The 14,794-nt window shown below is 35.5% G+C and overlaps 1 long non-coding RNA gene across 1 annotated transcript in view; it reads left to right on the top strand.

Moving 5' to 3' along the window:
• The window catches only part of LOC149777874 (uncharacterized), a 50,146-nt gene extending 39,438 nt beyond the window's left edge, over positions 1-10,708 (top strand). Inside the window, exon 2 of the long non-coding RNA XR_016415317.1 lies at positions 10,262-10,708. This is a non-coding gene — a long non-coding RNA (uncharacterized LOC149777874). The remainder of the gene's footprint in view (positions 1-10,261) is intronic.
• The last annotated feature ends 4,086 nt before the right edge of the window (positions 10,709-14,794 follow it).

Here is a 14,794-nt window from a genome sequence, read left to right on the forward strand (position 1 = left end):
GGTATTTATGTTGTTTAGTCTGTTGATGAAATTGTCTATAGCAAAGTGCTTAAGATTTTTTCAGGTTTTTTATTATTTCAAGCCCTACAAAAGGAGACCAAGTTTGTCTTCAAAGAGGATTGAAGCTCTAAATTACACGGGCGTGAAGGAAAACATCGTTATGTTCATTCTAATCATGCTTGCCGTATCTCTTTATGTTTTAGAGGTCATATTTCTTCTTAAGTAAATACACGCATCAGTGGACAGACAGATTGGGTCATCATCCTTGAGTTTCACTGTACTTTCGGTTCTTTACTTCATACAAACCCCAAATTTATTAGCTTGAAAAAAAAAAGATAACATGCCCCTCAATACTGTAACACATATGTTCTGACTCTACCGATGTGAGTGTGAGTGTTTATGTTAAAATGTTTAAGTGAGATATAAAAAAAAAATGGTTCAGCTTGAAAACGCAAACCAATACTGTGACGCTCAGTATTTTGATGTGGTAAGAAGAAATGGTACAACACACACAAAGAGGGCTTGTAAGTTCACATTTCAGTCTGTCTGCACTGTAATGGTAACAACGCAAGAACATAGGGATTATTTTGCCACACAGTCCTAGAACAAAACAATGCATCACCCGTTGTAAGCGATTTCATTGGCTATACTTATTTTCTTACCGCCTTCACTTCGAATTGACTTGAGCAGCTATTCACACAGTGACGAGAATGGCCATGCTTTACTGGGTCTATCCTATAGGAGATTTATATAAAAAATTATTTTAAAAAAATTAAACTAATGCACGAACAATGGTTCCATGGGCGATCCCATGGAAATTGTGTCCGTCTTATTACAAAATACATCAACATTTAATTTAACCGTGCAGATCGCTAGAACAAACCTCTGTTCATATACATTTTGAAAAGTATTGTGTGACACGGATCGCCATTGTCGCTTGGTGTCTGCTTTCTTCTTCGAAAAGAGATCCTTTCGTCTTGACTATAAAAATTTAATTTGACTAAGTTTTACGCACTACTTGAACTCATACATTTCACGTTGTAGGTGTAAGCCGTCGTTCTCAGTTTTCTGGAAGTTCGTTTTTGCGTTTCTCAGATGTGACACTATTTTTTATGGACCGAACGAAATTTCTTTTGGCGTGAATCAGGACTCGTGGTTTTGTGGCATAATTGGAGAGCATTGATGAAAGCTCAGTTATGTCGTCTTCGAAATCGCTGACACGGATCTGAGCTAACACTTCAGGTTTTGTGTGAGGCGATACGGTACATCATTGCCTTTTACTTCCTCAATGAAATCGTTTCATCTTATTGCAAAATTACATTTGACTAGGTTTCATACGCAGCAGGTCCCTGTATATAAGGAGAGTGTCTTAGCGTCAGAGTATTCATTCCACTCTCAAACGATCAAGAAGATGGAAGAGTCAGCAGAGATCGACCTGCTTGTCAAATATTTGCTGAAAGTCATACGAAAGCATAATTCACAGGCGAAAGTGGCAACAAAACTTACTCTTTTGGTCGTTGATTTGATGAGAGTCATACGAAAGTGTGTGCTAATGAAGTTTGCTATATCTGCAAAGGTAAATGGGTATTTGTCTCCAAAATACCTGCTTCGTCTAAGAAAGAGAGACAAAAGTCAAGATACCTAATATCGTTGTCAGGAGAAAGGACACTGGAATTCAGAGTGCCCTACGAGAAAAGAGAAGAAACAGAAACAAGACGAAACAGAGAAGAGGGATTCAGAAGAAGAAGAAGAAATTGAAGATGATGAAGAACTTGTGCCAGTAAAGACATGGAAATGGAAAAATTGACAATGTGAGCCGATGCGTTGGCCCTGATGTGAAATTTCATACTACCTTCTAAAAGAGAATAGACCAGAAAGAAAACGTAAGTGTCTCTTGGTCTTGACATTGTATAATAAGGATGGCGTGTTTTGTTTTTATTCACACTTTATGAAATTGTGCTCTTTCACCTCTCTATCCCTCTGGATCATGTTTTAGTTAGAATTGAAATGGAAGGATGTTTTCCTTCACGCACGCTCTTTAGGCATGCAAGTCCGTAAACAATAGTCAGTCTATTCATCCATCATTTTGTGTCTTGATGTTTCCTAAAGCACACACTGATGCCATAAAATAATGGGTTAAATGGGTTTTGTAGTGTTGGGAGTGGGTGGGGTGGGGTGTAGGTGTTTGGCAGAGTTGGTCATTGCAGGTGAGGGCTTAGGTGCTTTCAAAACACTTTTTCTTCTTCACTCTGTGTTGATGGAATATAATGGGTCATTTTCTTCACTCTCTGCTGATAGTATATATATAAAGGGTTATTTCTTCACTCCGTGTGGATAGTGTATAATGGTTTTCTTCTTCCCTCTGTGGTGTGCGTGTGTGTGTGTGTGTGTGTGTGTGTGTGTGTGTGTGTGTGTGTGTGTGTGTGGTACCGTACGTTGTGTAGATCGTATATTTGGTTGTTTTTTTCTTCTTCCTCCCGAGTGTGGATAGTATATTTGGGGTTTGTATGCGTTCGCGTACGTTTGTATGGATAGTATATTTGGGGTTTGTATGCGTTCGCGTACGTTTGTGTGGATAGTTTATTTGGGGTTTGTATGCGTTCGCGTACGTTTGTGTGGATAGTTTATTTGGGGTTTGTATTATCTCCCTTCTGTGTTGATAGTATATTTGGATTTTGTTTTGTCCTCTTCCCTGTGTGTGTGTGTGTGTGTGTGTGTGTGTGTGTGTATTGGTCTCTGTTTGTCCCTATAAAACTCACTTTATCCCTATAAGATACACTCTACCTACCTACCTACAGTAGCGCGCATTCAGGTCAGCCACTTGCAACACTGTTGCCATTTATCCCCTAGTGTTCAGTACAGTGACGTCACTGACGCTGGAAATTTTGAGACTATAAATATGGACTTGGGGATTTCCACATTTTATAGCTATACATATATACTAGAGTTCATAATCAGGAACGTCACTCAAGCTGAGGCTATAAAAAGACAGTGGGATTTTCCAAAGGAATAACCCACAAGTTGGAGCTATAAATAGATAGTGGGATTTCATAGGAATTTCAGCTGATTATAGATACATAGGTATTTATCCACGATCGTCACAGACGTTGATATTGTAAGTAGTTACTAATTTTATCCATTTTAGTCTAAACCATTGTAACTTAATTTTCGGGGATATGTTTATTTTCCTTTAAATTCTGGGATAATTTCGTCATTTTAGCGTTACTTTTAGTCACATCCATTTTGTCGTTGAGCATTTCCTTGGTTATAGCTATTTATATCATTATTACAATTATGCAAATTTTTGAACACCCCAGCAAGATTTCAGGTCTTGGTAATGCTTTATATATAAATCTCACGCTTGTACTAGTGTATGTATGTTTCTGTCTCTGTTGTGTTTGACCCTCTACCATCATTATCCCTAGACAATCCCACCATGTTCAATTCCCCTTGACGCTAGACAGTCCCACGATTTATTCCCATATTCAATTTCCCTTGACGCTAGACAGTCCCACGATTTTTCTCCATGTTCAATTCCCCTTGACGCTAGACAGTCCCACGATTTATTCCCATGTTAAATTCCCCTTGACGCTAGAGTGTCCCACGATTTTTCTCCATGTTAATTTTCCATTGACGCTAGAGTGTTCCATGGGTCTCTGTAATGCTAATTCCCATTGACGCTAGGGTATTGCACTTCACTACTTACGACATGCCACCGGAGTAGAAGTTGAACGTAGTGGTATTAGTGGTAATGGGATGACTTTTGTCCTGCTTTCTTTTTTCACTCCTGGTTTCCCTTCTTATTTTTCCCTTCTGTCGAAAGAAGAGTAGACATCATTTTTTTAACCCAAGCTTTAAGTGTTCTTCTCGTTGAGGTGTGGGGGAACGGGCCCAGAAGGACGCTGCAATCTTAATAGGGATGGGAGCCGCTGACGGTGTTTTAAAGACTTCTGGCGCCCCTTCATCATCTGGCATCCGTTGGGTTGTCTTGGTCTCTGGTAGGTGGTGATTATGGACATTTACTTCCATTTAAATATATTATGTAGTGTATGGAGTAAAACGGCATCTTTCTCATTGTCAGCCATTAAGATTTCTTTAAGTATTACACGAGTCATAATGATGCCCATACATGTTTCTAGCATTTACCTCGGACAGCTTACAGGATTTTCGGCTTTTATCCGCTAAAATGACATCAACCCATTATTTTGAAAACTTAAGTGTAGTACACGACATGCAGCATGCATGTATTTTTTTGTAATTATTAGATGATGAGAAATATGTAATAATAAAACGATTTGCATGACAGTACTATCTTAAGGATGTGTAAGCCTCTTTTATTCATACAAACTTCCGTTCACTGCCACTGAATGAAATATGAGTGTAAATCATTATCTTTCTGACCATGCAATGGGATAATTACAACGAAAATCTGGTCAGCTACAATTTCACCGCTTTAAGGACGAGGGATGTCTAAATATTATAAAAACTAAAAGCAAAACTATTATAGAACAGATCCGTCGTTCAATAAAAGTTCTCACTAAGATACAAATTCGAACTGTGCGGAGTAAGCGTGAGCCTAACTACTACATTAAACAACAATTATATTGAACTTAAACCTGGAACCCATACTGCAAACAATATTTATGTCGAAATCGAATGTCTGTCAGTCCTATAACATTTAATCATGCATTCATGACATCCTCTTATAAACTGCTAATAAAACAACTAGGTAATTTAGCCATATATAAAATACTAATATTGCACACTATTGTCAATAAATGTAAATTATCTACTGTTTTGTTTCTAAATCGCTTATTAACAATCACTAGAGCGCATTCTAGCAAGCAGCATTTCCGTATTCCGGTATACACACTATAAAGAAAATTTTAATAGCAGATGACGAGTATTTTGCAGAATCCGCTAGGTCAGTACCGTTTCAAGCAAAGTAGTTAAAATCATTGTGGATCTTTACAATTGCCTTTTTAAGCTTGAAATTGAGAATTTGTGGCAAGAAAATTTTAATTTAAATCTCCCCGTTTGTTATCTCCGGGTTGTGTGTGTGTGTATATATATATATAAATATTTATTTCTCTGCTCAATAACAATACAATATGGACTACATTACCGAAACTGTGCTGTAAATCCTGTACCGTTTTTGAAGAGCTGCTTGGAGGTAACAACATATATATAGCTCATATAACTTTATGGGATAAGACGGCTCCAGTCTACAGGCGTTTAGGTTCTAATAATTTATAAACCACTTGATATAAGTGTTTGATCAATATCGTCGTACTAATTTATCCTGTGACAGTTCTCTCAATTACAGACTTATGTTTTATAAAACTCCGTAGTCATATATTTAGGGTGTCATCCCATAACAGTTTCCTGAGCTGCTTCTTGCATTGATCATACTACTACTACCGCTACTAAAATTAATTATGATCAGGAATACTTTCTGTCAATTTATTGGTTTCAATTAAAACTAAAGAAAATTCTCTTACAAACCCCCATTAATCATGTACCTCCAAAACCTTAGTCTCCTAACTGCCACAATGATTTGTAAGTATGTCGTTCATTGCCAATGGTCCTGGAGCGGAAAGACCCAATCCCATGCTGCAAAAGGATGGTTTCTGTTTATCGTTTTATTGATCTTTGAATAAGATGATTTAGTATTTTTGATGATTTAATGTTGGAAGAATGCTTGTGTGGCACAAACTATGCTGTATGCGTGCAACAAATTACAGCAATAGAACGGAAGAGAGCGAGCTAACGCAAATAAGTCCGTTTCACGGCACACTGAAAACATGTCAGCTGTACGAACAGCATTTCGTAAGCGTCGACACTTTGCTCATCAAGGTCGGTCTCGAGGTCACACTGGATGCAATTCTTGAACTCTTCAATTAATATGAGCTATCTACGGTTATCGTAATCTTGATCAACCGCCTTAGCTGAACACCACCTATCAAATACTTGTGTTATGTTTCCTTGAACTTTCTACATGGATCTGTCCTTGATACAGTTCCTAAACTTTTGTCGACGTGCCTCAAGTACCAACTCTTAAAAATTCAAAATGCATTCCTTAACCACATCAAAATTAGCATGTATTGTTCCTATAGTAAAGTGTAGACTTCGTGAGCTTTTTGCCATGAATTAAACTTTTTAAGATTATTCTAATATTATACTGGTCATTTCAAATTTTTCTCAATCTTTCTCGAGATACCTATTTGCATTTGTATTTTTATCTCCTCTCTCCTTTTCTCATTCTGCAATTGTAGTTCCCTTTTCTCTTTCGACTTCAGATTTCCATCACTTCATTTTTATGTTGTAGATTTCTTCCCTCAATATCCATCTTTCTTTTGCTTCAAGTATTTTTATTTCATTTCAGAGCCAGACAGAGACTTACCAATCAATAAAAAACACCTTACGAAACACTTTCTTTACACCAGATATAATGGACCAAAATAATTATTCTTGCTTCGTTAAAGAAGTCTTTGCACCGAAAAGATCACATTGTCTGGCAAAGAGAAGCATCTCGTCCTTTTCCATGGCGTTTAACCCTTTTTGGGTAGGATTTAAAATAAAGTTCTCCATCTTAGGTAACATTGTGAAATCTTCTTGGTCTGAATAACGATTCCTCAAGTATTTGAACTTTAATATCAGAGACTGAAGATAGAAACCTAGAGTACGTTAATTTAAATTTCAGATACAAATTGAAGCTTTCTAAAATATTTTAAAGCATTTCGCATCACGATCAAAGAGCACTTTATAATTCCAATGAATAGTTTAAATAAATAAATCCTCTAGAATATTTACAGAAAAACAACTAAAACAGATTTCTCTAAAGACTAATGTAAAGACAGGAATGAGCAAGATGAAGTAAATCACATTTATATATAAAGCTAAGACACAATACAGAGCCAGGATGAGGGCCATTACCAAGTCAAATTCGTAAATAACAAGCTTCTAAAACATTTTTAATTTCTCAAAACAAACCAGGATTTTGAACTCAACATCTATAAACATTTTTACTTCCAATTAAAACTGATCTTAATATATAATCTAAAATCATAGACAAATAAAAGCTACGTAATTGGTTGTTTACAAAATAAAAAGATACCAGGTAGCTAGAACAAATTCCTACTCTCAAATTATGGACAAAGGTCCATTCCGCAATACAAATTAAATATACATAGGATGCAATAATGGACAAAAGCCAAACAACTCAATACCAACTAAATGAACATAATACTAGACCAATTATATCTTGCGCGGGGGACCGAGTGGTCTAATCCGCTCGCCTTTCCAGATCGCCGACATCTCTCCTGTGTCTGAGTATGCTAGAGTCTCTAGCTCTGAGAACGTGGGTATGTGAGAAAGCTTGTCAGTGTCTTCCCATAGGCTGATGGATCTTCCCGGGATTTTTAGGCGATGTCCCTTTACCCGAAAATCTGGTCCCATGTACCGTGCGCTACAAGATGGCGTTAAACAATAAGAACTAAGGCGACATGTCTATATGGCAGGTGTGTTCTCCACCAAATCTACTATGTAACTGTTAATCTGAGTTTTAGCTGACGACCATTATAAAAAGTTCGATACCATGGACTTATTTGCTTAATCCATTTAAATCTGGAGGTGCAGACATATTTTGTTTTCGTTTAATCAGAATTCATAATTTTTGTTTGGAGTCGGAGTTTAAATATGTTAGACATAATTTTTTGTGCAAGCTCATCTTTGTGTGCCAATTACCATAACATCATTTCAATGGTCTTTAATTAATTGCAATGTGGTTTTCTCTCACTAACTAAATCTTCAAATCCATCTGCCCACTTCTCTTTAAGGTACTTAACTATATCAATATCCATCTTCTCATTTGTCTTCTAATAGACACAACGAATATAGACCCAATATAACAAACCGATACGCATTACGTTACCGATTCAGAGATAAGACAAAACATGCAAGACTATAAAGATTTGCAACAAACAGATATTGAAGTAAATGCCTTCTTAAATGCCAAAGGAAAAGTATAAACATTAAGTAATTAATGATAAAATGTCAAAGATAAAGCTAACATCCTTTGAAATAATTAAATGATTAGCAAATAAGTAAAAGCTCCAAATATATATTTTATACGTCGTATTCCCTGATAAAACCCACGACATTCTCTGGTGGATCATCACAGTAAAGTTTCGTCATTGAGTTCTCATTACATTACTTGTGTATGAAAGGTTCGAAGTAGATACACTCTACAATAATGAGTTTGACTGACAGTAGACGCTTGAATGATATGCACTCATAGTCGTGGTTCACTCTTCAGGAAGTATACTGAAGTTAGGTATGTGTATGAATGAGTCAGGCGTGTGTCACATTATAAGCGTATGTATGCAGTTTTTGTACCAGAGAAGCCACTCCACTGTGGGTGTAATGTTTTAATATTTGTATAAAATGAACAACCTAATTAGCGTTATATTCTGCTTGGAAACCGGTAACTCAAATCAGGTTTCATGGCCTTATCTCAGCTCTGAACACCCTTATATAAAATACCGGTTGTCTTGCAACTATATTTTCTAAACGGTAGAGCCTTCTAACTGACGATTTTACTAGTTTAATGTACGTATTCTCTTCTATTACATATCAGGGTCTCTGATAAATGGAACTTTTGCCTGAATGCTACACCATTTTTTTGTTACTTTAAAGACCTAACTGAAATATTATTCTTTGAATCGTCTGATGTTGGATGTTGGTGGGCACTACAGACGTGTGACTGATTAATTATAATAAGTAATGTGCCACAAGTAGCTTTATTCTTGATTGGTTTTACAGCAGCATTATATCAAATTATTATTCTCTCTTCGGTCATCAACATTCACTATCTACTACTTTAACCAAACTGCGATTTGCAGAGACTAAAGGTAGATGGGGCAAGATTTAATGCCAGGGAGAAATCTGATAAGATGATATTATCGTCGTACATGAAGACTTAAGATTTCATGAAAAAAGTTGAGATCTGACATATGTTTAAGACCAAACAGGACTCAGATTAGGGGCGCTTTAGTCACTAAGTGTCCCAAATTTTATTTGAAATTAGCACTGATGCAACATTCTCCTTTCTGATACGATCAATACTAATTTCGCTTTAACACAACTCCTGAATATTTTAGCTAAATAACTTGCAAATACATTCTGATATTTCTGTTATTAAACATTTGCTTTACACTACATTATGTGCGATGTTATGACATTTTACGGCACGCAATGCATATAAAAATATTATTATATGGGTATATTTGCATAAATAACATGTTAGCCTTGTTAGAAATGTTACAGCACAAGACTTCACTTTGTATCATTTCAATCGTCGATCAGGTATAACTAGTGAATGATGTGCAATGAAAACTACACCATTAGTCCTTTCGCGTTCAATTTGTCAACCGCTGAATAGTACTGGCACGAATATAATCGGAAATTTTATTGATAAGTAGTACTTAGGTTTTTTTATTTTTATGCAACAGTTGATTTACAGCTACCACATGAGACCGACCGGTTGCCTCACATCATTAAGTCAAGGTGCACATCAAATATAAATTGTTCTGCAATCTCATAGATGTAAAGCAATTGTCATCTTTAATAAAGCCAGTCAAGCCATATTGGTTAATTAATGTGAATCAACATCTATCAGGTTGTTACCACCGACAACCAATCAATCAGATACCAAGAAGCTGAATTCTTGATTGGTTTTCAGCAGCATTGTATTATATGATTGGCCTATCATATCTAAAAGAAATGGAAACTGAATGCTTTTTCTTACTGTCCTCTGTGACTATCGAACCACGATCGTTTGATTAAGAGTCCGACGCTTAATCACCTCGGCTAACATTGATACTGCGGGGTACTAAGAAGAACAGTGACAGTTTAGAATAACGTTACATATCTTCAGCTGCGGCCTCAAAAATTCAATATATCTTTAAGGTTCCTGGTGTTACAAATGCAATCATAAACTAAATCAAATATGTACGGAATATATATATATATATATATATATATATATATATATATATATATATATATATATATATATATATATATCTTCCACACAACATCTAGCGAAATATATGCAGAAATTGCCCAATAATTTTACATACATCATATGGCATGACCGTAGCAAACAAAACGAAAGATATACACAGTTGAATATTATGATATTTTTGCTAATATCCCCATTTTGTCATGTACTCTCATACTCTCTCGTTTTTGATTACAGATATGCCAATTCCTTGGAGAGATTCCTAAAATTATGTCCTGTATTACGCAACGAAATGAATAGAACCCTGTTTAGCAGGGGCCGGAATTAGTTGGTCTAGGAATTCACTTGGCCCAGGAGTATGCGTTGTTGTAGCTTTCCTACTGGGTTTCCTCATCTGATTCATTCTGGCGATCGTACTAAATGCTGTAAAATTCAAATACTTGAAGAAAGATGAATTATAAATATTTTCAATTGAAATTATTCTTCTTTATTTAAAGAAGTCATTCGTTTTTATGTCTTTGTTTTGTTTCGCTACTGGAAACTGTATTTATAAATTTTTATATTTGCCCATAGCATCTGATTCGTTCGGATCACATTTAGTGAGAGTCAGTTTTTGTCAAACAGCATAAAGTACATGATATATTTAAAATGTTTTCTTGAAATAAACCGAAATTATTCTGGATATATATGCATGGACTTATTTTATGCATCTGACAAGCGAAAAGTGACATGCGTTGATGTATTTGTACACAGACTTGTTGCAAGAATTTGAAAGGTTAAGATGTGATGGATTCAAGAAATGTATGACAACATGAAAGGAGTCCACGTAAGTTTATTTGCTTTTGTAGAAAGAGTATTACATGAATCACAGAGCGTCAGATAATTAGATTCAATATTTCTTTAAAGCTCTCAATATTTTTTATGAAGCTGAACCGAAGCCGTTATATGATCGAATACAACGCCTTATTTGTAAATAAAATTTCGTACTTACACGGACAATACGGTAGGAAACGGTATATTCAACGAAGAGTCGGACAGAAACAACATACCAGAGATTATGTCGTCTTAAAGTTTGACACCAATAATAAAAACGTGTTTACGTGCCATGGAGAGTTTGACATTAACGATAGACACGTGGTTATGTCATATGAAAGTTTGACACCAGTGATAACAAGATGTTAACGTGCCAGGAAGAGTCGGACAGAAAGGGTAGAAAATTGTTTTTGTACCTTGAAGACGGACAGAAATTAGAGAACAGCGTTCAGGTACCATGTAGAATTTGACAGAAGAGTGTTTTTGCAGTTCCAAGGGTTTGACAGAAATTATAGAAATGCATTCAGGTACCATGGACAGTATGACAGAAAAGATCGAAAAGTGTTTATGTACTACGAAAAGTCTGATACAAATGATAGAAAAGTGCAACGTACCATGAAAAGTCTGCCGGAAATGGAGCGATTGAGTTGTAGGTCACCAAACATTATTATCTGAACTCTAAGCCGATGTTAACGCTGTTTTGTAGTTCTTGTACTTCGGAAATGATGATATTGATGAGTAACAAATGTTGTAAAATACTATTGATTTATTTTTTCATTTCAAATAATTGTAGATCTGACCAAAACCATGATTGCCGATTACCTTTGTGTGACGGCTATAATGTTATTCACTCCGAACCGGACTCGAATTCTTTAATGTCTTCGGTACAGAATATTTACCTCGTTAATGTGAACAAACACGAAAACGTATTGTAATAAATTTGGAGTATGCGCATTTGGTTATAGTGTCCCGTTTTAAGGAATTCTTAGATTATTTTCATTACCTGTCTGATTACTGGAATTCTGTGCAATATAGATATTCCTTTGCCCGAAATAATTAGCCAATTACTAGGAGCAAACGTCACGGAGTAAAGTTTTAGTGAGTTTCCATGATGCCATGGTTCAGTAGTCGTGGATTCAGGTCCAAACCGAATTAGTGTCCAATAATAAAGTCCCTACTAATATCTAGTGGTGTACATTGGTAGTGTGACTGCAGTGGCATTATTTACGGTATGAAACCGGTAAATTACACTATGGAACCAATAAGAAGGGATTAGGCAGATACCGTTTATGTCGCCATGGTGGCAAAGGTGATGCAGTTGTACTGGCGAAATGTGCCCGGAAACCACATGTTGACTGGCCTAGGGTGGGTTAGTTAAAATAGTTTCATGTGTTAAGCGACAGCTGCATAGTTTCTACGGCGAGAACTGCTGGCGGCAGGGAAGCTTAACGTAGAGAGGCCGTGCGAGTGTGCGATTGGTGAATATTTGGCGGTTTGTTGTATATGTGGTCTTGCATTGATTAGAGTAAAACTTTATGGTTAGACAGGACATATCGGGCTTTCTAATTTACAACTTACGTTGTATGGAAGTATTTTGGACATTTGGGGTAAACTTGTGACTTCTAGCGGGAATCGCGTGAGGGTTTTGACACTGCTTGGTCAAGTAAAGACCCCTGGCTTGTATGTTTCTTAAAATAATAACAGACCCAAAGCACAAGCTTTATGAGAAGAAAGCGGAAACCCTTTACAAATACTCAAATAAAAAACATAATAAAAATACAGCGTCACTGAGACAAATTTAAGCATACTCTAGTATTTCTCTCATTGATATTATCATCATCACCATTTATATTATTATTATTATTATTATTATTATTATTATTATCATTAAAACAGGTGCTGCGATCTCACATTTTTGAAATCCAGGATTCCCAGAAGGAAAAGTTTCTGCAAAGATAGGGAATCCCTCTGGAATAGCCAGACTTAACACAACGGCAAAAATTAACTTCACTCTACAAATTTCTGTGATTGTTGAAACTACGCAATATCATCAATCAAAAGTTACTTTCGTATTTTCATACTTAAGATCACTGCTGCAAAACAAACAGAGGAAATTAAATCTTCCTCAATTAGTGGGTTGTTAGATAAAACAAATTATTGATGCTTTGGAATGACAAAGTCTCTTGAACACTTAAAATCCAAAATGGAAATAGTTGGAATATTTGAAGACTAATCTTACAAAACACAATTAGAAAAAGAAAGACGGCAAGCGATGTCTTTAACTGCATATTCCATTAGAAACAGTAAGTTAGCAAATCAAAGAACTAAAACACTCTCATTAATTTTCTGTTTAATTTGGAGGAATCACAGTGAACAATTAAGGTTATATCGCTATCCGTGAACAGCTTGTTTTCAGTTTTCTAGGTAATCCAGCTTTAGCAAAACGAGCATATTAATCAATTTAGTCTCAGAAAACCATTTGAAAACGTATTCAAGTGGCAAATTTAAGCAAAAATCACACATTTGAAACTTAATTTAAAAGCAACTCCTACTGAAATCTAACATTTGTAGAGGATTCGGAATGATGTAGTCTAGGGTTTCTGAGAGGATGGAACAAAACAGACGTAATAACGAATTACAAAGCTACAAGGGTGACGAATTAAATTACTAGGAAATCATTTTTATTTTGTATTAGTAATTGAAATAGGAACAGAAGATGAATCAGTATAAATAGTGGTATAACAAGCACAGTTGTATATTTGTCTTACAAAAGTTGCAGAAAAACACACAATGGTGTCTGTGTATTTGGTCGAAAGCGTGCTAGGGCGAGGTTAAGGATTACGACTGTCAATTGGCTTGTAATCCTTCCATATTTGTTTTCGCACACTTAATAGTGAACTGATATTATTATATTTCCTAAGACACTATTTTTTCTTTTATATCCAGTGACAATGTTTGTATTTAGAATGACCAATACACCTACAAAAGTTTGATCCTTACTGGATAATTTAGATATACCACAAATATTGGATCAGTACGCTTATTATTAGAATCAGCGCAAAGAACCATTACGATACCGGAAGGAGAGAAACTCCAGCAAACATCAAACAGGATAAGGCAAATTAGATACAAAACAAATTCCTTATTATTGTTATTATTACAACTGCGAACACAATCCACGATTCTTCAACAATTGGAATCCCGTGCGAAAACGTTTGCCGAGAAATTGAATAAATAACCCCAATACAAAAACCAAACAAATACCCCAATCCCCCAGCAACACAACGGCAAACCTAGGCTCCAGATGAAGCAAATTCGTATTATAATTATTATCACAAGTAATTGTACTTATAGCGTACCTGTGACAACAATCTGTTTCTTAAAATAATATTGGTTCCATAGCATAAGCATAATGAGAAGAAAGCAGAAACCCTTTACAAATACTCGTACAATAAACATAATTAAAATACAGGGTCACTGGGACAAATTTAAGTATAGATACTCTAGTATTTCTCTCATTATTATTATCATCACCACCATTATTATTATTATTATTAAAAAGAGTACAGTAATTGATCGCTCTAAAAGACCTTGATTCCGTTAATTATAAGTTTCTTGAAATAAAATACCGACACAATGACCAAATCAACACAGCGGCAAATTCCTTACCCACCAAATATTTATGATTGTTATAAGGACGGGATACCATAAATTAAATGTTACATTATTACTTTAATACATAATATCGTTGATATAAAACCAACAAAAATTATCATCAATTAGCATAGAGTTCAAAATAAACTTTTCGTTGATACTTTAAAATGACTAAAATCTCTTGAACCCATAAAAGGAGTTGTGCAAATTGGTGGAATATTTAGCCAAAAAATATTAATACAATAAAATATGATTAGCAAATCAAAGAACTAAAACACTCTCAGTAATTTTCTGTTTAATTTG

This window comes from Sinohyriopsis cumingii, chromosome 17 (assembly GCF_028554795.1).
Source record: "Sinohyriopsis cumingii isolate HCF-2022 chromosome 17, ASM2855479v2, whole genome shotgun sequence".
NCBI classification, from domain to species: domain Eukaryota; kingdom Metazoa; phylum Mollusca; class Bivalvia; order Unionida; family Unionidae; genus Sinohyriopsis; species Sinohyriopsis cumingii.